Source organism: Protopterus annectens, chromosome 4.part0 (genome assembly GCF_019279795.1).
Source record: "Protopterus annectens isolate FY-2018-M chromosome 4.part0, PAN1.0, whole genome shotgun sequence".
Classification (NCBI taxonomy): Eukaryota; Metazoa; Chordata; order Ceratodontiformes; family Protopteridae; genus Protopterus; species Protopterus annectens.
In genome coordinates, this window is record NC_056733.1 from 624,311,240 (window position 1) to 624,336,763 (window position 25,524).

General features: G+C 40.3%; 1 protein-coding gene across 1 annotated transcript in view; it reads right to left on the reverse strand.

Annotated features, from left to right (window-relative positions):
* CIT (citron rho-interacting serine/threonine kinase) overlaps positions 1–25,524 on the reverse strand; it is a 3,433,971-nt gene that overhangs the window by 702,600 nt on the left and 2,705,847 nt on the right. The gene's annotated exons all lie outside the window — the stretch shown is intronic.

Below are 25,524 nucleotides of genomic sequence, written 5' to 3' on the forward strand. Positions count from 1 at the left end.
TAAGCCCTGCTGTGGCTATTCTTTCATACCACACACTCATATGCACACTCACGCCTATGGACAATTTATAGTCTCCAAACCATCTACTGCATGTCTTTGGAATGTGAGAGGAACCAGAACACCTGGAAACCCACACAGACTCTACACAGGAGGCACCCCAACCAAGAATAGAACTGGAGAACGTCTTGCTGTGAGGCAATAAGGCTATCCACTTCACCACTGTGCCGTCTACATAGCAAGTGTAAAAGCCAGTCTTCACAGCAAAATTCAGGTGGGCTGCTGCCCTTCCTGCATCCCCCAAAGAAACTTAGCAGTACTATTAAAAAGATGCCTTTGTGATGAGCTGTTCATAGTGCATCTGAAGAAGCAGCTATCATCAGGGTGAGGATCTGAAGAAAAGTTTTATGAATAACTTTACTTTTTTGGGACTGCATTCTTACAGTAGGACAATATGGTCTGCTTTCTCACTAAAGAAGGCAATACTAAAGATATTGCAGAGTTAAGCATCCCCCCAAACACAAACACATATACACACTCACAAAAGAAAAACAAACCGCTTCCATGACTGAGCAAAACTGACCACAATCCCCAGAGTGTTGAGAAATAGTTCTGATAACAGTGATGTTTCATAAGGTAGCTGCTGTCAACCAATTATCAGGGTAAGGGATTGCACAGTGCCCATGCTTCTACAGGAATGCAGTAATGGGGCCAGGAATGGCACAAGAATGTACCAAAAGGTAAGGCGTCTTGAGAAGACAGATGCTTTGCCAATTCATGCATCAGTATGCACATGTCAGACTGGAATGTGAAGGTATTCATCCTTATAAAATAACAGGCAAATTCCCAACACAGTAACCTTTAATTAAAGAATTTGCCTAGTGTTTCATTAGTCTATGGATTGACTATTTCCTTGGATTTTCAACTATATCATAATTTTTTGGGGCATTCATCATTAGCACTGATTGCAAAGATCCTGTTCCTGGCTTGGAAAGGGACTCAATATGTCTTGAACTCAAAGAAGGCAATGAAATACTTAATGTGTACACCAAATGCATGTCCCACTTTTTGTGCGACCAGGTAAATGCTTTTTAATTGTGTAATAATTATTAATTATAACATGTTTACAAAAATATATAAAATAAATAATAGATTAAATAAGAGTAAAACTATATGCACCTCAAGTGATTAAAATCCCAAACAATAAAAAAACCTCTTAGAAATATAGCAACACAAAAGATAAAAATATTTTATGTATGTAAAGTGTACTATGATAACATAAAATAGTTAATTATATTCTATGTCTATGTATGTCTGTCTACAAACCATTCACGAGAGAAGATTAAATTATTTACACCTGTTATTTTCCAGCAGTACTAACTACATGATGCATGACGACAAACAATTTCTGAGCCAACAGATGATGGTTTTCTGGACTGACTTACTATATTTTAATTTGTTTTTACTTTGAATTGAATTGTCTTGGTATTACCTCTAATTCTTGTAAATATTATAACATGCTAGCTTTTCAGCACTGTGACTAAACTGTTTATATGCTTATATTTTTAGTACTCACACTTTCTTATGTAACAACTATAATTTGCTCTGTATACCGGCATTTCTGTTTGTACTCTAGTTTATCTTATGTATGTTTCTTTTTATTTTTTATTGCTGTAGAAGTTATTGGAGCTTTTTTTCTCAGGTCTTCACTGAAAAGGTTCTTTTTTGTAACTCAGCTGTGACCAACCCGGTTAACAAATGTGAAATAAATTAAATAAACAAATAAATAAATGTATTAACCTGGGTATAACACTGATCCAGTTAGATCTTTTTCAAGCTAGCCTGGAGAATGCAAATAAAACAAAGAATAAAAAATGTTTACAAACATCTAAATACTAGTCAAAAGTCAAATACAAAATTAACTTTATACAGCTTCTTCAGATAGAACCAAGATCATGTACAGCATGGAAGGTGAGCATCAAAGTTTTAAAGACGCAGACAGCCACATCAATAAGTCAGTGTTGATTACAGAGAATCAGTGTAATATGGATATTTCTCGAATGCCACACAACAAGCTACAGGGTTCTGTATCCACTGCAGGTATGACAAATCATAATCTAAAAGTCCTAGGTACAGAGCATTACAGTAATCTAATCAGGAGAACACTAGTACATTTACAACTCCAATTTCGGCAAGTAGTGCTTTATGCAGCCTATGTTCCCAAGATGAAGGTAACTTGGCTTGAAAACCACTGACACCTGGTCCTGAAGTGTGAGCCTGACATCAAGAATAAAGCCACGATCACGTACACAAGAAACAAATTCCATTGAAGGAGATGAACAGTGGCATGCACTAGTATAGCCTCAGTCTTGGCTGGATTTACTTTCAGTTGTTTTGAGCTCATCCAATCAAGAATGCATTCCAGGCAGTCTTCTAAGGGAGTTAAAATCCAGCTCAGTACTTCGAGAGTAAGACTGGCAAAGCTGAATAATATCAGCCTATGACTGACAGGAAATATCCCTCTATCAGCATATAACTGACAGGAAATATCCCTCTATCAGTATATGACTGACAGGAAATATCCCTCTATCAGCATATGACTGACAGGAAATATCCCTCTTTACAGTGACTCCCCTGAGACGCACCTTGTATGCAGTGAACAATAAGGGAGACATGACTGAGCCCTACGGTACACTACACGTCTGTAAGCAAGCATCTAAAGAATTTAAACAAGACAGCACCCACTATATACAGCTAAAAAGGTACAAGCTGAATCAGTCCAAAAATCATACCTGTTATCCAACAGTGCTTCTTTAGGTGCACAATCAATATTCTATGAATCACCATATTCAATTTCAAAGTTAGACCAAGACTGAGTATTCCTTTTGATAGCCTGCCATCAGAAAATGCACAAAATGAGTGCTGTCTGAGTAGTGCACCTTGATCTAAAACCCAAATAACAAAGGTCTAACGGCTAATGAGAGAGTAAAAAGGAATACAGCAGTGCATAGACCATTTCAATAACCTTTCCAATAAAAAGGAAGGATAGAGACAGATCAATAATTCTCCAACAAACCAAGGATGGTTGGAGAGTTGGAAACGTCCCATATCTCAAGAAAGAATGAACTATGAATCTAATGCACAACAGGTCAAATGTATAGCTAAGTGTATTCGTGAGGCATCATAATTGATGTAATCAAACTCAGCCCAGCAGTAGACTAAAATACCCTGTACAAACTGAATGATCCCTTAGAAACAGACCTTCCCATCTTTGCAACCTTACCAGCAAAGAATTTGTCTGCCTCCTCGTATTCTTCTATAGAAAATACCTTATGGGATGCCCGGCTGGATTGCACAGCCTGTCAATAACCTGAAAGAGTGTAGCAGGACAATTCTGTACTATTGAGATCTTGTTTGAAATAAAATCTACTCTTAGTAAAGCTCTCAAACAGGTAAAGAGCATACTGCTCAACCAAAACAAAATTTCCTTCGAGCAAATTTGCTTTCACTTTAGTCTTCACCCCAGTCTGCACAGAGATTGCAATTTATGGTTAAACACATGGTTTGTGGTGTGTCGCTGTCCTGAGGCATACACTTTTTGGGACAAATTAAACCACTGCACTCATTATGATGAGATTATAGGCTGCAACCAAATAATCTGTGTGATCTGCTTGAATAGCAAGATCGAGCAGGTCATAAACAGGATAGAGTATTATATGTAACTGTCTTCAAGATCTCTGCACTTGACCATGTTGACAGGATATGGAAATGGTAGAAAAACTACGGAGGACAACAAATATGGCCAGACCAGGAAAATAGCTCCACGACCAAAGCCCCAGCCTCTAGGCCAAGCTGGAAGATACAGTCAAATGAATGGCCATATTTATTAACTGCACTAGATACAACCAGAGTAAAGCCAAAGGCTGACACTAAACTCAGGAGTTCCATGTCAAACCCCACGTCATCATCAACTTTGGCACAATGAAATATGTGAACTCCTGCAGAAAAACTCTGAAATAATCTCATGGAGGGTACACCTGGAGATATCTGCAATTTATTCTTGCAATAAGCACATATTAAAAGGAGCTAGAATCAAGTTTGTATTCTGGACAACAAAGTTTATGAAGAATAAACAGTCCACCACAATCATCGTTACCCGAATGTCCAAACCTGGAATTGTGAATTATCTCATAACCTTGGGGTATACAAAAACCCAAGCAGAGTTCTGAGTTTTTATCCATTCAGGCTTCTGTAATAAAAGCAAGGCTGCCAGCACCACCCAAATCAGATATTATTTCTGGTTTCTTTATGATCAGTCTTGGAATACACACATAAGCCCCAGACAACTTATGAGGAAAACATCCTGTCCACCACAACAAGATCTAAGTTCTGGCTGCCAAAGTATCAAAATTAGACAGGGAAGGCCATGATACCTAAACCATATCTCCCTAGGACAGCTCTGAAAATCTTCAAACAAACTTAATGGAATAATTCAGGGTGAGTCAACACAGACCTCCTGTTAAAGTCAGTCTGACATGACTTTTAAACCCAGAGTGTCTGTCATCTTAAAGATACACAAGCCTCAAGAGATAAGAAAAAAGGGCAAAACACAACTAGATCAATGGAAAATAGGAGTCTCAATGCACCCAAAAGAAGAAACACAATTTATAGGTTCATAAATGTTTACGAGGATAATGACTACAAGGGCCATTTTAAGCCTAGCCATGCATCCCAAATCTCTGACAAGTTCGGATAACCTTGATAAGTGTAAGCAGGGGCCTAGGAGATGAACCATTTACAGGTTGCCTGTGTCCATTAGAGACATAGGTGCCAAACCAGGGTTGAATTTCCTGTTCCCCATCCAACTGTCCAAGTTACACTTGAATTAATGTTAGGTAGGAAATCTGCTTCACATGGATGAGGATCCTGTTCTATAGACGAGGTAGTTTCTAGGATACATACCTGTCTCTCCAGCAGGTCCTATTTATATCACAGAGAAGGTTTAAGTCTTTAGAATGGGTAATTCTGGTGCTGTTTGTTTTGTGGATATGCAGGAGATCCATTCGAGTGGGGTCTGACAATGCCCTGTGTGCCAGGTGTAGAGCTCCCCTCAAAAGCTGTAGGAGAGAGAATACAGGAGTATGGCTTCAGGCAGTCTGCATAGGATATTTTACTTATGCCCTGTATTCTTTTAGTGAGGAAACTCTGTGGATATTCCAACTGTTGGATATGCCTGGTTAGGTACATACCAAAGGGGCACTATACTCAATGATAGGTCTGATGAATGCCGAATACAGTGGAACACTAACTTTCTTGGACTTGGATGCCATACCTTTGTTTATAAGTTGCGCAACACAGAATGATTCCCTCACTACTGTAGATACATGATGGTCAAAGGCTATATTAGTATCTATATGTGTTCCTAAGTCCCTGACTACTGGGTCAACTCTAAGGTGTGTGTTGTCAGTATGATAGTAACCAGAGGTGGATGACTACCCAAAGGGTACTATTATGCATTTCTTGGCATTTCATTTTAGTCCATGGCTGTGACACCAGTTGTTTGTCTGTGTCAGCCACTCCTGGAGAACATATGTATCAGTGTAGAATTCAATGACAGCTCCTACTTTGCAATCATCTGCAAATTTAGTCAGCCAGAGCCCACTGACATTGGCCTTGACTTCAGAGAAGTAAATGCCAAAAAGGAGTGGTCTCAGGGACTCCACTTGTGACTGGCCTCTTTGTAGAGATGAACTCCCGAATTCTAACTTCCTGGGTCCTGTCTGTGAGCCAGTTAGCTATCCACAGAGTGACACAGGAGTTTATAGCTAACCTCTTGAGTTTATCAACAACGTCCGAGGGGGTATTGTGTCAAATGCCTTGGCTAGGTCAAGGCAGTTTGCCCTCATCCTTTGTTTTGGTTACTTTCTCAAAGAAGTCCACCAGGTTGAGTAGGCATGATCTACCCCTGACAAAACCAAACTTGGTTGAGTCCAGTGCCAATATCACGATTGATAATTTCCATGATAATTCTTTCCATGGCTTTAAATATTAGACTAGTGAAACGTATGGGTCTGTAGTTTCCAGGGTCTGTAGATGGCCCACCTTTGTGCAGAGGGATGACTGTTCTTGTTCTCCATTCGTGAGGAATGAAGCCTGTTTGGAGGCTACATTTAAATAGTAATTCCAAAGGCCCTGGTAGGTCATGTTTCATGATATTCAGAAGGCATCCTGGGATACTGTCTGGGCCCACTGATGCAGTCTTCTTGGCCTTAGAGAAATTATTAAGGACATGTTCCCTAGAGACAGCAGGGGATATTTGATGGTATTTCCAGAGGAAAGACTGAGGGGGAGAGAGGGGTAAAGCTGGAGCTGAATTTATTGGCCAGTAGATTGGCTATATTGTCTGGCTCAGTATAGGTGGCTCCATTTACAATGAGCTCTGCACACAGCTGTGTATTGCCTTTGAGGTTGCAAACATAGCTCAAGAATGCCTTGTGGTTGTCCTTGGCCTGGGAGGCCATATTTACCTAAAATTTGGCTTTGGTAGACTTTATATGTCCTCTGAGTTGTTTGTTTAATTTGATGAGAGTGCTTTTATCCTTCTGGGTGCTAAACCTTCTAATTTTTTACATGATTTTCTTTTTTCTGTCATACAGCCTATTGGTTTTGTGATTACACCAGGGTGGCTTGTTTTTTTACTTAGTTCTATACTTATAGGTTCATAGGTGTTTTCTAGCCTAATGACCTCAAGGGCCTTTTTAAGCCTAGCCATGCATCCCAAATCTCTGACAAGTTCTGATACCCTTGATAAAGCAGGGGCTTGGGAGATGAAACACTTACAAGCAGGGGCCTAGGAGATAAAGCTTTTACATAATACAGACACACAGGTGCCAAACCAGGGATGAATTTCCTGTTCCCCATCCAATTAATCAAGCTGCACTTGAACTGGGTTAGGGAGGAATTCTCCTTCACATGGATGGGGAGCCTGTTCCATAAACAGGGTAGTCTCTGGGACACATACCTGTCTCTCCAGCAGGTCCTATCTATATTACAGGCAAGATTCAAGTCTTTAGAATGGGTAATTCTGGTGCTGTTTGTTTTGTGGATATGCAGGAGGTCCAACAGAGTGGGGTCTGACAATGCCCTACATGCCAGGCATAAATCTCCCCTCAAAAAACTGTAGGAGACAAAATACAGGAATAGGGTCTTGAGGCGGTCTGCATAGCTACATTTTACTTATGCCCTGTATTCTTTTAGTGAGGAACCTCTGTGGGCATTACGATTGTTGGATATGCCTAGTTAGGTATATATCAAAGGGACACTGTACTCAATGATAGGCACGTTGAATGCCAAATACAGTGGAACAATGACTTCCTTGCACTTACCTTTGTTTATAAGTTGCTCAACATAGAATGATTTCCTCACTACTGCAGACAGGTGACTGTCAAAGGCTATATTACTGTGTTTGACCCCAAGTCCCTGATTACTGGGTCAGGTCTAAGGGGTGTGTTGTCAATATGAGTTACCAGGGGTGGACGACTTCCCAAAGGACACTATTATGCATTTCTTGGTATTTAGTTTTAGTCCATGGCTCTGACACCAGTTGTTTGTCTGTGTCAACCCCTTCTGGAGAACATTTGTTTCAGTGTGGGATTCAAGGACAGCTCTTAATTTGCAATCATCTACACATTTTGTCAGCCAGAGACCACTGACATTTGGCCTTGACTTCAGAGACTTCCTCCTGGTGGGTACTATTAACATGCTTATACAAGGTTTCTGTGAAAAGTTCTGCATAGGCAGAAGTGTTCTCAGGGCTTATGGTGGCTTGAAATTTTGCCACGTTATCATTTAATAGCAGGAGGTTAGCCTTAGAGTAGTTCCTGAATATTCCAGGTTTAGCTGGGGGTCATGGTTTTATTTTTACTTCAAAGGAGACCATTTTTTGGTCTGACCTTACCATGGAAGACATTAGAGCAGGGGGTGTGCAGCACTCTCCCACATTAGTGAGGACCAGATCCAGTATGTTTGCACCCCTGGTTGGTATACTGACTATCTGGTCCAGGAAGTTTGTGTTTTCAAAATCCAGGAATTTTTGTGCTTGTATGTTCCCAGTATATTTCCCAGTAAAGTAACCAGAAGCTCAATTATCCTACAGAAATTAAGCACTGCAACTAATTTTCAAGAAAAACAACTAACGAAGCAATCAAAGAGTTAACATTAAATTTAAGTGTCAGGTATGCCTACACAACTAAAAAAATTACAATAATTAAACAAACATTAACAAATGTCAGCCATTAACACTCAAGTCAAACAAATGCTTTGCATTATAAATTCCGTACTTACATACAAGCCTGGAAATAAATCAAAATTAGTGCTGGAACTGAGTATTAACCAAACAGCATCAGTTTCCAGCTACCTGCCTAGAAAACCACATCAGTCACTTCTGCATAATTAGATCCAATGACTACTGCCCTCATGTACTGCAGGCTCTGCTACATCCAACTGCTTACAGCCCTGCTATGTTGAAGCCTTGCTGTGATATTGTTCCATCCTGTCATGCTGTAAACTTGATGTGACTAAATGTCTACTGCCTGGAAATACTGCAGACTTGCTGTGAAATCATCACGTATCTTGCACTATTATTACTACTGTTCTGCACTTTATTTACTACTTTGGCACTCACGTTTGCTATGGATACGTCAAAGTTTTGTGGTTTGGCACTCATGTCCATCTTTCCCAATTTCCTTTGTAAAATTTTGCCTACTGCAGTGCCCACTTTACAAAATCTTTCATTCTCTTACTATACTAAGCACCACGTGGATCAGAGGACCTTGGTCTATGGTACATTTCTCTCTTCAGAGATTACCTTATCACTCCTCTACTTCACATCTATAACCTTTGCTTAATTCACATCATGGCTCACATATGGAAAACAGCTCTAATCAAACCACTCCCCAAACAGAAACGCAAAATGTCACACACACACTATTCTCCACTCTCCCCGCCAAAAGTAAAATTTTAGAAAAAAATCAGATGCGTTCAGTTCACAAACTGCATCCAACAAGACTATTGTCCAACTTCAAAGCAACATGGATTCTAGTCTGGCTGTAACACCATAACTGCACAATGAACCCTCTTTGATGAAACATTACCAAACATGGACAAAGACAATCTGAGTGGGACTGCCTTCATTGACTTCACTAAGGCTTTTGACATAATTCACCAAAACATCCAGCTGCACAAGTTAGAGAAAACGCATCAGCAAAGAAGCTACTGCTTTGTTCAGTGACTTCCTTACCAACAGCCTCTTAGAGTCAAAAATAGGCTCATCCTTACCTGAAGCAGTCCAAGTACATATGTGCATACTGCAAGGCTCTGTAGCCCCCCCCACTTTTTTCCCTCTCTTCGTTAAACTGCCACATGACCTTTAACATACACCTCTGATTCTTTAAGCAACCAATATGATTATATACAGATCCAACCCTTCTAACTCTGCAATTCAAGGCAAACTTCATACAGACCTGCACTCCCTCCACAACTGGCTAATCAAACAGGCTTCTACTTAATCCTACAAAAACTAAAACTATATGCCATTTGGTACTTGTCACAAACTGAAAATCCCTCAACTCTCTTACTATCAAAGACATTAACAACCATCCTACAGAAATAGCAACCTCCTTCAAACACCTTGGGATCTGGCTAGACCAATCCTTTCCACATATACAAAACTAGAATCAAACTTAACACTTTCCTCTTCTGAGCCATGAGAAGTCTTCCTTATCCCACTGCTCTTGCTAGAGCTGCAATAGGCAAAGCAGTCCTTCTAGCTAAACTTGACTATGGACTTCCCATTATGGCCAATGCCTCCAAAAAAATCTCACCTGCTTTATAAGCTATCTCAGAATACATATGTCTGTATCACAAACTCCCAAACCAGACTCCTCGCAGGTATGTCAAGTGCCAAGGCCCAAAATGAAAAAAAAAAACAAAATAAACGGCCAGCACCAGTGGAAGTTGCCGAAAAATAAAATTTAATAAATATTCATATCAAAACAACTTGGGAGTGAAAACCACCCCAAGTCAGCACAAAAGCGCCCTGTTGGAAAGGAGCAAACCGGTTTCGGCTGTAATAGCCTTCTTCAGTGCATAAATCAAAATAGAAATACCAAAATTCATGTCAGAATAATGATTTAAATAGCACATACCAATTAAATAATTAGTACATAATGAATTCCTGTTAAGGAAATCTTAAAGAAATATCCATCAAATCACTAGTGGATACCCATTGAAAATACTTTAAAGATGTTCATTCAAGCCAGGGATAAAAAGACCCCTCAATTTAATTATCCATTTTCTTTCTTTGCTGTTTAGAATAGTATGCCAACCACTTTTATGGGATCTGTCCCCTGTAACTTTGTCAATAACTGTAAAATGAAAAGAAGCAGAAGAGTGCTTGAGTGTATGTTTATAAAGTGCACTGGAAGGTTTATGGTTCCTTATGTCGCTAATATGTTGCGAAATTCTAATGCATAATGGTCTGGATGTTTGGCCTACATAGAAGGCTGAACAGTGACAAGAGGCCAAATAAACAACCCAATCCAAAACACAATTGGCTAGAAACCTTATGTCAAAGACTCTATTGGTGTTAGGACTGGTAAATTCCTTGATTTTAAAAACTCTGGCACAGTGTGTGAAATGACCACAGGGGTAAGTACCACATAATTTATCACCCATAAATGTGTGTTGTGCATGTCCAACAGGAACCTGAGAGGTATGGTTATAGTGGCTCAAAATTGAGCCCCAAATTTTTCCCCGTCTAAAGGAGAAAAAAACATCTCTGGCCTACCTTAGATGCTGATTTGGGGTCTGATAAAATGTTCCAATGTTTCTGAATAATATCCAATAAGGGTTTAGTATTGTGTCCATATGTAGTGATCATTCTCAAAACATCTTTACCTTGTAACGTCCAGTCCTTGTTTTTATATTGCAAAAGATTCTCCCTGGCTTGTGGGGAAGCCCAATTACTAGCCATAGCAATTTTGCCTGCTTTATAGCCCCTACTGTGAAAATGGTTGGCCAAATTCAACTTGTATTTAAGGAAGGTATTGTTGTCAAAACAAATGCGTTTAATTCTCAAAAACTGAGATTTAGGGATGTTACGTACCACATGGGGAGGATGAAGACTACTAGCATGAAGTAATGAGTTATACTGAGGATATTTCCTGTATATCTGTGTAATCAAAGTATTACCCTCATTTCTGGTAATGGTCACATCCAGAAAGGTGATTTGTCTTAAATCAAAATTTACCTTGAATTCAATGCCCCATTTATTTTGGTTAAGATATTCCACAAACTCCAAACATAAGGCACATCCGCCTTCCATACCAGCCAACAATCATCCAGGCATAGTCTCCAAATGTCTATTTCAGCCAAATAGATGTTATGATTGGAATTATAGATCAGTTCGGTGTCCAGGTAGGCCATGAATAAATCTGCATATATCAGGATAAAAGATGCCACCATTGCCGTTCCCTGTGACTGCCAATAACATTGTCGTGAAAGTAAAACATTTTTTTTGTAAGGACCTGTTCAGTCATACAGACTAAAAGGGTGTTAAAACCAGGTGGATACGAAGCACTTAGGTCTAACCAACATGGTACGGCCATTAATCCTGTCCATTGTGGAATATTGGTGTATAAGGCAGTACATCTAATGTGCAGAGAAGCCAACCTTGTTCCAATGGAGTACTGGAGAGGAATTGGGTGGTATCCTGGATATGTGATCTAATATAAACTGGGAGAGGTTTAAGAGTGAGAAATTCAGACAAGGTCTCAGTTAAACTCCCCCTCCCTGAAACAATTGGTCTTCCTGGTGGACAATGAGGATCCTTATGTATTTTAAGTAAGAAGTAAATGTATTGTAATCTAGGATCCTTAACCGTAAGATGGTATACATCTGACTGTGTAATAATACCTTCCTGTTGTGCCTGGGATAGAAACCGATTAATTTCGACTTTAAATTTATTACTTGGATCAAGGGGCATAGGCATATAATGCCTGGCATCTCCCAGCTGTCTCTGTGCTTCCTGATAGTAACTATCCCAAGTTTCAAATCCTCCAAAGCTGATTATTCACTCCTTGAGAGATTGTGATGGCAGATATCATACCCATTAAAATTGTAATGTAGATCCTTGAGGACAGCAGGTTGGAATAGAGACACCCGATTGGACATAGGAGGCATAAATTTGGAATGTTGAAATTTAAATAATTTAACCTCTGTACCGCCGGTATTAAGAGTTGAAATGTATTCTAAGATTAATCATTCTGCAAAAAGAAATAACATCAGATGCAAATAAATCCTCAGTCACAAAAAAACCCGGAACATAACTTAGACCTTTATTAAGTACAGAAAGCTGGGCCTGAGAAAGTTCCACAGAAGATATATTATGTACGTTGTTATATGCATTCAACATTTGGTCATCACCTTGAGAATCTCCTCCAAAGTGTTTGTGTTGCCTATGTTTCCTCCCCCCTCTTCTGGACCTAGCCCTAAAGGGTGACCAGTACTACGTCTTTTGGGGGCTGGTGACTGTAGAAAGGGGTTGCCATCTACTGAAGTGAAACTAACACTGTTTCGTGTTTTCTTAAGGATAGATTCAGGTATCTTGCATTTTGCAGGTATTGTTTTGTTGGGGTTTCTCCCTACCAAGGGACTCTTATAGGGCATAAAGGGCTGACCTCTCTGATAATCCCCAACATCACATTGAAATTTTTTCATTTTTTTTGTCCTTTAAATGTTGTTCTAAGGATAATAAATTAGAACCCAATGAGTCCAAACCTTCCATGTAGCTGGGTAGGGATTCAAAATTTTTGATTTCAAGATAAAGCTCTTCCACTGACTTAATCCCATTATCAACTGCCCATTCATAATACCCTGTTAATAGTTCTACAAAATCCATAGATGTGTTTTGATGGATTTTGCCCCATTCATCCAATAAAATATCACCAGCCTGATGGACTAAAGGCTGTATTCTAACTCTTAAGCCTCCAGGGCAGGGGTGTCAAACTCAATCACATAAGAGGCCGAAATAAAAACACATAGGCTAAGTCGCAGGCCAAATTTTGTATTCATTTTTTTATTAAGATATATCTATATATCTACTAAGACTAGTAGAAGTAAAGATACTTTATCATCCTGACAGACCACATCTCACGCCATCCTGGTGCATTAAATTCCATCAGCGCCATCACTCTGTGCCTTAGCAAGGTGCATTAATCATGTTCTGAAAATAACAAAAAGCACAAAACAAACTAAGTGTACTATAAGCAAATAAGTTCAAAAATAGTTTTTTTTAATACATTGAAATTTAGGTTTTGAAATTGCTCACCTACTTGTTTTCTGGCCAGATGTCTGAGACCGTTTTCCTCTGATCAGTGAGTCAATGTCTGGTTTTATGTCTTGTGCTGTGGCAACCCGCAAAACAGTGTGGAGGTTTTCATCGGTGATGCGTGATCTGTGCATGTTCTTGTTTAGATTCATTATTGAAAACATCTGCTCGCACAGATAGGTGCTCCCAAACATGGACATAACACGGGCAGCATGAAGTCTTAGCTGTGGCATCAATTCAGGGGGTAGTAGACGGTAAAAGTCCTCTATCTGGACATCCTGGAACTTTGCTCTCAGGCCACTATCGGCTTGAAGTTCTATCAACTCCATCTGAAGGTGATGGGGTGCACTGTTGATGTCGGCTGTGAAAGGATTGGCAAAGATGTCAAAGCCACAGTGCTGTGCTCTGAAGTCAGAGAAGCGCTGATCAAACTCATCAATTAACCGGCTCACTTTAGTAGCCAACCGAGCACGAGGAAAAGCAGTGGATAAGGAGCCCGAGATACTCTGACAAACAGGAAAGTAGGCATGATTGTCCTGTTCTAGTTGGGACTTCCATAAGAGAAGTTTACGCTGGAATGCTGTGATCATATCAGACACCTTCAAGATGACTTGTTTGTATCACTGCAGCCTCTGATTCAGTTGGGCAAGATGCTCTGTTAAATCGCACATCATAGCAAAATCACAAAGACAGGTTGGATCTGACAGGTTAGGCAAAGGCTTTCCTTTACTTTACATGAAAAGAGCGATTTGCTCCCTGAGCTCAAAAAATCATTTGAGGACTTTGCTCCTGCTAAGCCACCTTACATCTGTGTGGTACGGCACGTCTCCATGCTCTGCACCTACCTCCTGTAAAAACAGCTGGAACTGGAGATGATTCAGGCCATGTGCTCATATAAAGTTTACTGTTTTTGTGACTGCGGTTATTATATTACTCATTTCAAGAACCTTACCACACATAGCTTCTTGATGGATAATGCAATGATAGGTAATCAGATGTGCGTGGCAGTCATTATTTAGCATTTTCTCCTTCATTAGTCCAACCAAGCCTTTTTTTCCTCCACACATTCCAGGTGCGCCATCGGTAGTTAGCCCCACCAACTTTTCCCAGGGTAAATTAATATTATTTATGGACTTCTCTACCGCCTCAAAAATTTCCTTCCCTGTTGTCGTCCCATGCACTGCAGCTACACCCAAGAGTTCCTCAGTGACAGAGAGGTCCGTCTTCACTGCTCGTATAAAGATGGACAACTGCGCTGTATCAGCATTGTCTGTGCTTTCATCGACAGCTAATGAAAAAGCTTTGGGTAGTGGTGCTCCATGCAGGCACACAGGGATGACGCTGATAGCCATCTGACGATCACTCTCCTCGCCACCACATTACGCACCATTCAGGCAAACAGGGCTGACACTGACACAGCACGTCTTATAACAGCACTCCCCACTAAAAGATGTAAGCTTCCAAATAAATACATAAAAAAAAATAAAAAAAAGAATACAACTCCTCTGCCATTCACTTCTTTTCAGCACTTGAGTAATTGCTGTATGACCTATTCAGGCACACAGGGATGATGTACTGCGGGCCACATAAAACGTCCAGGCGGGCCAGATTCAGCCCGCGGGCCCTTGTGTTTCACACATGCTCTAGGGGCTATATCTTTGGTGCGGTATGCTTTGAATAATTTCAAACGCCAGACATTGCTTCCGAGCCCTTTCATCTCCTTGGTTAATCTTTGAAAAGCCAAGTTACATTGAATTGAAGGGTCAAGTATGTTGGGTTCAGAAGAACCTTGGGCAATGTCACCCAGACCAAATACTTGTAAATCATCCTTGTCGGACGATAAACCCCTGATGATGCCAGTCAAATCCATAACAAACCTATGATGCAATTCAGAATCAATATAGACAGAGTCAGAGTGCCCAAAGATGCACACAATGGTAGTTAGATGAACCAAACATTCAATATTAAATACTTATTTATAAATCATAAACAATTATTATTCAAATATAAACAACTCTGCTGAATAGGAGCAGTAAGAAAAACAAAAAAAATATTCTATCACATGGTCAAAGTACCTATAATAGCCAACAAGAAAAGTATTTAAAAATTTAACCCAAATAAAATATTTGGTTATATGATTATATAAACAGATATATCTAATCCTTTTGATCAGCAATAAGTATGCAAAACCAGACAAAAATCAAAGGGGAACAATAATAGTCCTTATGGGAGATAAACCAGTCGTGTAACACAAAACTACGTTCTCCAGTTCGATCATATAAACAGTATACTAGGGAGCAATAATAGTCTTTGTGTAAAGAAAAAGAGCATACACTCCTTTAGACTAATCCTCAAAAAACTACGTTCCCCTGGGTATCTGGCAATTCAAATTCCACAAAACATTGATATAAATCATATATCCACCAATAAGTAATCCGGAAAAAAGGTCTCATATGGCCATGTGATATATAATAAAAAGATAGTTGCTAATCCCAACAGCAAAAAGTATAACCCAATGGGTACAATCCTGTGCACAGAGCCCTGTAAATTAAACAGGTTTGAAAAGCATCACCCTATCAGTTAATATAATGAGGGACAGAACCAACTGTCATCATAGAAGCAAACTTCACATTCAGACATAAGAATGATTTTCATATAACATTATATAACAGACAGTTGAGCATATCAAATTGTCAAGGAATATTGCACTACTAGAACATATTATTAAATTACTCACATAACATTCAAATATACCAAATACTAAATGGGAAGTGAACCCAATAAATGTAACTGCTCAATCTATTTAGAAAGCATTAGTCAATAAACGGCAGTATATTGAACAAGCCCATAAAGTATTGAGCCTAAATAATAATATTTACAAAATGATAAATTTGTAAATATATCCTGAACCAGCACAATGTAACTAAATCATTAATAGGCCTGGTAATATAATCCCAACAGCAATAAATCATGAGAACGTTAAAAAATAGCATGCCCTTAATGCTCCTAAAAGTTGGCTCTGACATTCATCATGTATACCGAGAATTAAACAGTTCCTTGCTGAATTCCAGTAAACCAAAGAAATGTTATTGGTTGAAAAATGCCACAAATTGTCCAAACCCAGTCACAACGAAGGGCTCATTTTACAAGAAACACACAAACTGTGACAAAATTGTCCCGACAAAAAAAGAGAGACCAAAAGTATGTTGTTAGGTATATATCCAAACTGATAGGAACAACCAAAACTGTCCCCCAGTTCAGCAAATGGAAAAACTTAGGCCCAGACCATGTCACAGGTGATATTCTTGAAGCCAATACATGAAAAATGTCCCCAAAGGAAAATGAATGAACAACCTCCAAGACATGGTATCACACACCAAATGAAAAAATCCTAAAGCTTATAATTTCCAAAGGATCCCTAATAGTCATAAATGACCAAGGAATTGTGCCTCCCACACAGTCGTAGGCAAAAAATATATATAACGATTCAGTCAGATCCAGACCCGAACATGAACAGCCGTTTGACAGAAAAACTTGCTTAGTGCAAAAAAACTTTTCTTGATACAAAAACACAAAATAATATAAATGAACAGCTGAAGAGCTGAAACCAAAGACTGTAAACAAACCGCTGTACAGCCAAATAGCTATAAAGTAAAAAGTCACCTCTGTAGACTGCGTGGTACCAAAAATCTGGTAGATTCGCAGCAAATGCGCCTCCTTCACAATTAGTCCAAAGAACAAAATGTAAGCCGCCTCAAATGTAGAATAATAATCGCTAGATCCCATCACGAAAATGCCAAACGTGGTTGTAAACAGCCGTCATACCAAACTTCACTAAATGCTGAAAAATATAAAATGAATCCATATATCGATCTATCCAAAGTGCCAAAGGTAAAACAAAATCTGTTGCTGTTATTCTGATGTATTTGTCAACCCCCATCCAACGCCAACAACGAAGATCAAAAAAACGGAACACCCAAACCAAACTCCTCGCAGGTATGGCAAATGCCAAGGCCCAAAATGACAAACCAAACCAAAATAAAGGGCCAGCACCAGTGGAAGTTGCCGAAAAATTTAATTTAATAAATATTCATATCAAAACAACTTGGGAGTGTAAACCCCCCAAGTCAGCACACAAGTGCCTTGTTGGAAAGAATGTGTGCCCCCCAGGCATAATCTGATGCATCTGTGGTTAGGGTCTGGGTGGCTTAGGGTTGCGTAAATGGCAGTCCCTTGTTGTGAATGCATGCTTCTGCCCAACAGAGGAACTCTGTCCTTAGACTGGACATGATAGGAATGACTGTTGCCAGGTCCTGAAAATGTTGGCACCAAAGACTTTTTAAGTACCATTGGAGTTTCCTCATATGCAGGTCTTGCATATGGAATCAGCAGCATACATGAGGCCATGAACCCTAGGGCTTGCAGTATTTTTCTTGCAGATAGCTGGGTTCTGGTGGCCATTTGTTTGAAGTAGTCTGTCAGATAGACTTATTTTTCTGTGGTGAGGAATGCCATCTGGGAAGTTGTGTCCAAGCTTGCTCCCAGGAATACAATCTTTTGACTGGGTACCAGTTTTGATTTCTTTTCATCGATGGTATACCCCAAGGAAGTGAGAAGGTTTTTCACAAATGTCAGGTGCTGCTGCAGCAATTCCTGACTGTCCACCTGAATCAGGCAGTCATCCAAGTATGGGTAAATTTGGATATTTCTCTCCCTGCAGTATGCAATGGCTGGAGCCAGGCATTTTGTGAATACTCTGGGCGCAATTGATAAGCCAAATTGAAGTGCAGAGAACTGATAAATGCATAGACCCTGCCCTGAAACATAAATACTTCCTGCATAATTCCCTTATGGGGATATGCTGATAGGCTTCTTTTAAGTCTAGGGTGACTAACCAGGCATCCTTGGTTAGCATAGGAAGAAGCTGTACCGGGGTAAGCATTTTGAATTTTGGTACCACCAGGAAGGTGTTGAGAATGGAAAGATCCAGGATTGGGCGCCAAGAGCCCTCTTTCCTGGGTACCAGGAAGAGTCTGGAGTAGAATCCTTGACCCCTCTGTTCTACTGGAACCGGCTGAATAGCTCTGATATTGAGCAGGGAAAGTACTTGGTTATGAGCTTCTGCTCACTAGTTTGGAGGAAGGTCTGGAAACCCGCTTGGGGTTGGCAGTGAATGGAAATAAAATTTGTACCCCTGGGATACAATGTTGAGGACCCACCGGTCCTGAATGATGGACATCCAATTTTTTGCATGAAGGGCAAGTTTTACTCCTAAGGGCACAAGCAATTGGGCAGGGCTGGGGAGTGGAGTAAAGAAGTAATTGTGAGCTTTTTCCGTAAGGAGGTGGCTTACCACTCCCTGCTTTAGGAGTGGGGGCACTCCATTGCTTAGATCTCTGCATACCCTGAGACTGAAGTCTGGGTGGTCTGTTTCCCTTGGGTCTGGTTTGAGAAGGCCTGGAGGGGGCTGGAAAGGACCAGTGTTTGGAAGGGCAATGCCTACTGAATCTAGGGGGTTGCACGTGTAAGAATTCTTTAACAGTCTGCATAGACCTAGCTTTTTCTTCAATCTTTTTAAGAACCTCTTCTGCTTTGGTGCCAAATAAATAGTCCTTATTCAAAAGAGCATCTAGTAACTTTGATTTGACATGGTCTGGCAAGGTCTGCTCCTTCAGTCAAGCATGTCTTCTCAGTACAGAGCCAGTGACAGCTGACGGAAAGATGCTTCTACGGCGTCAAAGCCACATTGCAAAGTATGCTTGCTGACTTGGCTTGCAGAGTGCATAAGCTCCTGCAATTCTTTATTTTCTGCACAGTCTGAAAAGGTTGCCACTTTTTGTTTAATAAGTTCCATAATATGTTGCTGGTAGTTCAGCATGTGAAACTGACAATTCAATGCCCTAATAGGAAGAGTTGCAGAGGTATATACCTTCTTACCCCATCTGTCCAAGGCTCTGGAATCCCTGTCCAAAGGGGTGAGATTCTTGGCTGTAGTAGCCTTGACACCTTTAGGCCCCTGGGAAATTATCTCTGGGTCAGCAGTAGGATTCTTGAAAATACATTTTTGAGTGTCAGGTACTCTGTAATACCTGACTGGCTTCCTAGGGGCAGGAGGTAAAGTGTCAGGAGTAAGACTGGATTCCATAAAAACATCATCCAGAACATCCAGGACAGAGGGTATTGCTAAGGGCCTGTGTTGAGGCAGCTCTACAAATTCTCTGAGTCTCTTTTTGGACTGTGGATCGTCTTGGCATTCCCAGCGGAAATGCTCTCTTAAGGTATGCAAGGTTTCACCAAAAGAAAAATCCTCTGGAGGGGAGGCAGAGGGAATGAATTCCTCTGCATCTAAATCCTCATAAGTAGATAAGGGCATGTCTTCATAATCAGAAATTTCAGAGTCATTGGACTCCTGGTCTGTAGAAGCTGAAGGGGACTGGACTCTGTCTCTTAGCAGGGGAAGGCTGAATTCCCCTAATCAGCGTAATAAGGTCTTCAACCATTCGAAGCATTTGTTTTTGTGGCATGGGGGCAGGTGCATGCGCTTTGGTAGTCTGTTTTCTAGGCGTAGTGCGTACTCTGGGCCTAAGAAACTCGGTAGTTTGGGTTAAAAAAGAAGTAGTCGGTTTGAGTTAAACATCTGTTGAGGGAATAACTGCCTCAGAAGCTGGTGCCTGCTCAGCAGCTCCGGACCCATCCAAGGTAGAGACATCTGCTGCAGATTACCCAAATGTAATGACTGCAACAGTGAAACACGAAGAACATCTGCAGGTTCCATAGTCAGTGAAGAGTCTTGCGGCATACCGGACTCCGAATGGGTCTCAGTAGAGGCCTGCGAATCCACTGAAGCGGGCATCAGGGGCTGTGGAAGTGCCTCACCGAGTACTGGCAACTAGATTAATGGAAGCATCGTCGGCAGTTTTGGACCGATGCAGTTTGTCTCTGTCTTTATCTTTACGTTTTTTCAGAATATTGGTAGTCAGATGGCTTACTGAAGCCATTTCAGAATACAGAGACAGAGAGTGAAAGAATTTAGTGACAAAGAGAGCCTGATGACGAATGGTTCAGGCATTAAATAAGGCACAAAACCGATAGCGAGGGACATCGTGGTCTGGGCCTAAACAGGTGACGCAGTAAGAATGAAAATCTCTGAGGTATTTGCTTTCCACAGGCAAGACAATTGTTAACTTTTTCTGACATCGGTTAGAGCAAGAAAAAAGGATCCCCAATGGGGTACTTAGCTTTAGAAGACTTCAGGATTATTAAATTCGTAAACGAAAATTCAGGTAGCGGCCAACCAGCACTTGCAAATGGCTTCTGCTTCGGGGTCCACGGCAAGAAAGACTGATGTAAAGGGATCGGCTGCCTGTTTTTATACCCCTGACGTCAGTCCTGGAGTGACAGCATCCGAAGCAGAAATACTAAGTCTCTGGTATTCGGGCAGACTGAGGGCTACTTGCAGGCAGATAACCCAAGTGTGATGACTGTAAGAGTGAAACACAAAGAACATCATACCACACACAGAGTGTGGCCATCTGCTGAGGACAGCTTGTGGCCACACTCTGTGCACTTCCTAAAGACAGGCTTATTCTGTTCAGCCATGTCCGAAAGAAACCAAAAGGAAACCAACGGTTTTCACAGACCGCAATGTACACACACACTAACTAAGCAAGACTCTAACTAAATTTTTTTTATTTTTTTTTCACGGCACAATGCGAGGAAGGGGAGGTAAAGGAAAGGGAAAACCTGACCTAACACTAAAGAAAAAGTTCACTCTTACCAAAAAGATCCTAAGAAATGCTATTGAAACAAGCACCACGCCTGGAGCTCTGAGACCACGATGCTAGGCTAAGCCACAGCAAATGAGATCTGAGGGAAGGAAGGAGATGGAGGGGTATTATGGGTAAGGGAAAGAGCTTGAAGCTCGGATCAGATGCTGGTGAAACTGCCGTCTTGGATCAGATACAGATCCATATCCCACAGTTTGAAGAACAAATGAAGTAAACTACTTCAGATACTATGTTAAGTTAAACCGTAGTAAATAAAACCCACCTAGGAAGGCAGCAGCATCCCCCACATCCTTCCTAACTATATACACCAACTCCAGAATTGCACTACAGTAGAGAAAAAGGCATGTTGGATAACTGATTACTTACCCTGGGAAAAATGGTCTATATTAGATGATCAAACTTTTAAAAGTTCGAATGTCATATTGTCGACACCATATGATCGAACTTTTAAAAGTTCGAAAATCTAATAAAATAAATAAATAAACTACAGAAAAAAAAAACTACCTGAATATTTTAAACAGGGGGGCAAGCCACCCTGCACCCCCCCCAACCCCCGCTCTTTAAATATACCAACTCCGAGATCGCACTACAGTGCAGAAAAGTGAAATCTTCCCATTCTGCACTGTATGGAGATCTGCGTTGAAATGTTCGAACTTTTAAAAGTTCAAACATATGATATAGATCCAGGAAAAATTCACCATTCGGGTATTCAAGGTTTTGCATTTTTGTCTTGCAAAAATAAGCAGGGGCGGCCCGTGCTATTGGACTGGAGGACTGCAGCCCTCCCAGCTGTAAAATAAGAAAATTAAACAAAATATAAAATAATAAAATGAACTGCGAGTCCTGGAACATCGCGCACTCGCAGCATTTCCGATACTCGGACTGCTGGTGAACCAGTCTGGAGCATGCGCACAGAATCCAGACCGTCTCCACCAGCAGTCCGGACTACAACATGTGCATTTACATTTACCCAGCAGTCTATGCAGTAATTCTAACTGCATGGACTGGAAGGAGATCAGACTGCAACATCCACAAGCAGGGTGGTCTCGCAGGACAGCTAGAACAAGCGTTAGGTTCTCTCACGGGATAACAGCTCCTCAGGCGTGGCATGGATGGTGCAGGATACAACAAACAATGAAGCATCAGACTTGCAGGGCAGGTAAGTGTGTGTGTGCGTGTGTGTGAAATGCCCCAGTCACTACATGGTGGTGGGTAGAGAATAAGGCTTGAACCCTGTACCTTAGGTCCAAATGGCAAGTGCCTGAATTCCCTACCCACCACCATTTGTAAAAAAATGCAGATTTTTGCCTCATACTTGTTCTGTTCCTCATAAAATCTGTGGTTTCTATATGTTTGTTTCTTAACACAGCCAGTGGTGCAGTGGTACCATTGTTGCCTAACAGCTACAGGTTGTCTGGTTTGATTCTTGGCTGGGGTGCCTTCTATGTGGAGTCTGCATGTCCTTCCTGTGTTTGTGTGGGTTTGCTCTGGTGTCCTCTCATCTTACAAAGACATGTCTGGAGTGTTTCTTCCTCTGCCAGAAAATTGCCTTTTGTTCCAAGTCAGACTTCCCTGGTTAAGAAATGTTAAATAAATAAAAATGACAAGCACTGGAATTTCAGACTTCATATTCTTCAGAAAGCACATGGTAACACAAAACCTATTGTTATAGCAAGTTTATAAGATGGATATTTGAAATTTGTCCCTATTTTTGGGACTGTATTCCCCCATTATTGGCTTCGTCCAGGTTTTTTGTGCCAAGGCTGAGAGCTATGGTGATAACTGAAATCACTGAATATGTTTGGGGGCTGTATTCCCCCATTATTGGCTTTGTTCAGGTGTTTTGTGCTAAGATGTCGACAGCTATGGTGAGAACTGAATTCACTGAACGTAGCCATTTAAGTTTCAGTCTTCCTCTTTCATAAAATAGATGATTGATTTGGCATAGTGGCATGTAGCTGTGACTGTTTTGCACAGGGTCCTGGGTTCAATGCTTGGCAGTGAAATGTATGGTGGTAACACAGCATTTTAGTCTAGCAACTTTCCAACATTATACAAGCAATGTTTAAAATGTGTCCCTGTTTTTTGGTCTTTTGCCCCCCCCCCCCAAATTTTGGCTTTTTCCAGATTTCTTGTACTGCAAAGTTCAGAGATACAGCTGAGTGTCAAGTAGATTTTACAAAAAGCTGAAAGCTACAAGGGAACAAAAGTTTAGTGATGCTTATGCTGAGTCTGCTTGCATTGTTAATAGCACAACCAGTAGTGTACTTGCTTTTGATGCAGAAGGCTGTGGGTTCTACTCCCGCAGTAGGTAGATGCATTGCTGATACTGTACTGTATTGTGAAGGGGGTGGATGCTGCAGTTCTTTTGGTGAAGATACCTAATAACTCTGAACCTGTTATCAGTTTGCCATCCATTCCCTACTGTAATTATTAGATGACTTTTACTTCTTCAGAGATTGTGCATATTTACTGATACTTTGATCATGTTTTCCCCATGAAACAAGTACATAGATGTTGTCAGGCTTATCATTTTTTAATGAAACACAGGCAATTTATTCCTCAAGGGTAACAGACACTTTATTTGTAGATGAAACAATGACATATAAAGTTGTTTGCTAGCAGCAACCTATTCATTAGTTACAGATTTCTTTAATGTGGAATTATTTAGATGACTTTTACTTCTTCAGAGATTGTGCATATTTACTGATACTGGTGGACTGTAGAAGTCTGAGTAGACTTTTATGATAGAAATGTTCTGAATTGGGCAGTTTTGTCGTTATTGGTGCATGCATTTTTTTCATTGTTTACTGGAAAAATGTTTTGAATTGGGCAGTTTTGTCATTATTGGTTCATTCATCCATTTTGTTTCATTGTTTACTGGAAAAATGTTCAAAACAAATTTAAAACACCCTCTACAGCTGTACTATATTGTACAAGGAATATAATTTAATAAAATCAGAAAGGTGTGTCAAAGACCACGTGCATGTTTCATGTGCAGGGGCCTATGATTTGAAAACAGCCCAAAGTTAATCTTTATCTGTCACTGGCAAAATGTATTTTCTTTGAATGTGGGTTTCAATGCTGTTTCAATGAATGTGAGTTTCAAGGGCAGAGAAGTTTTAATGCTAAGTCTGTTTTCATTGTGAGATTGCATTGCTTTGTTTAGCAGATGTCTTAGTGTTTGTGCTGTAAAATGCAAAATAAAACTTTCAAATGAAGTCCAAATCATCTTAGAAGTAAAGCAGTATTCACATTAGTGTTTATGGTAAATGGGATGAAATAGCCAAGTAATGGTTCATTGGAATAGCTGAAGGGGGGAGGCTCCATTCGACCACGATTTTGTGAGGCGGAAGGGCGGCAAACTCAAAGACAGCCCCAGCTGAACTATACCTCTCAACTGTCCAGATTTTCACAGAATGAATAGATTTTTGCTTCTTATTTTTGGTTTGTTCCTCATTAAATGTGTGGTTTTCTGGCAAATAATTTAGGAATGAAGTCACTAAATAATGACAAACACTGAGTTCCAGACTTCATAACTTTCAGAAAAATGCATGCTAAAGCAAGACCTGTTTTTCTATTAACTGTCTCAGTTTATACAAAATTTTTTATACTGTTTATAAGTATATTTGGCCTTGTCCAGATTTCCTGCATTAACAGGTTGAGAGGTATGTGCAAATAAATTGCTTTAAAGAATTAGGCATATCCAAACCTCTGAATTGTCCCCGATTTTGGCTCAAAATGTTGCTCTTCCCCTAATAATCCCGCCGCAAAATGGCAATTTTGGAAGAAAACGTGGAGGGTTTACAATTAAGAAACAACAGTAATAATCAGAGTTATAGATTACTTTTATTTCAGGCATGCAGATTCTTTTATTTTGTCAGCTGCTCATGTTAGCAGTACTAATATTAAAAATGTGTCCCTTCTTTGACAGGTTCCCAGCTGTATTGTGTGGCTATTTTATATTTTTTGCATCACATTTTGGTCCATTTTTAATACAATTGTGTTTTTTTGGCAAATTAGTACCAAATCATTTAAAGACTGAAGTTAGAAAATAATGACAGACATTTGTGTTTCAGATTTCATACCCTTCAGAAATTCATACTAATGCAAGACCCACTACTCTATTACCTTAGCAATATTTAAAATTGTCCTTATTTTTGGGCCTTGTCCCACTTCTATGTATGGCTTTGTCCAGATTTCTTGCTCTGAGGTTGAGAGGTATGACAAATGTGTCAGGGCCATCACAGTCAGCCAGAGACATTTCAAATTGTGACATACTTGTTTCACCCCACTGCCTCATGTAGTGTGACTCTGGATGTGTCCAAGCAAGGCAAGGAGCAGTTGTGCACT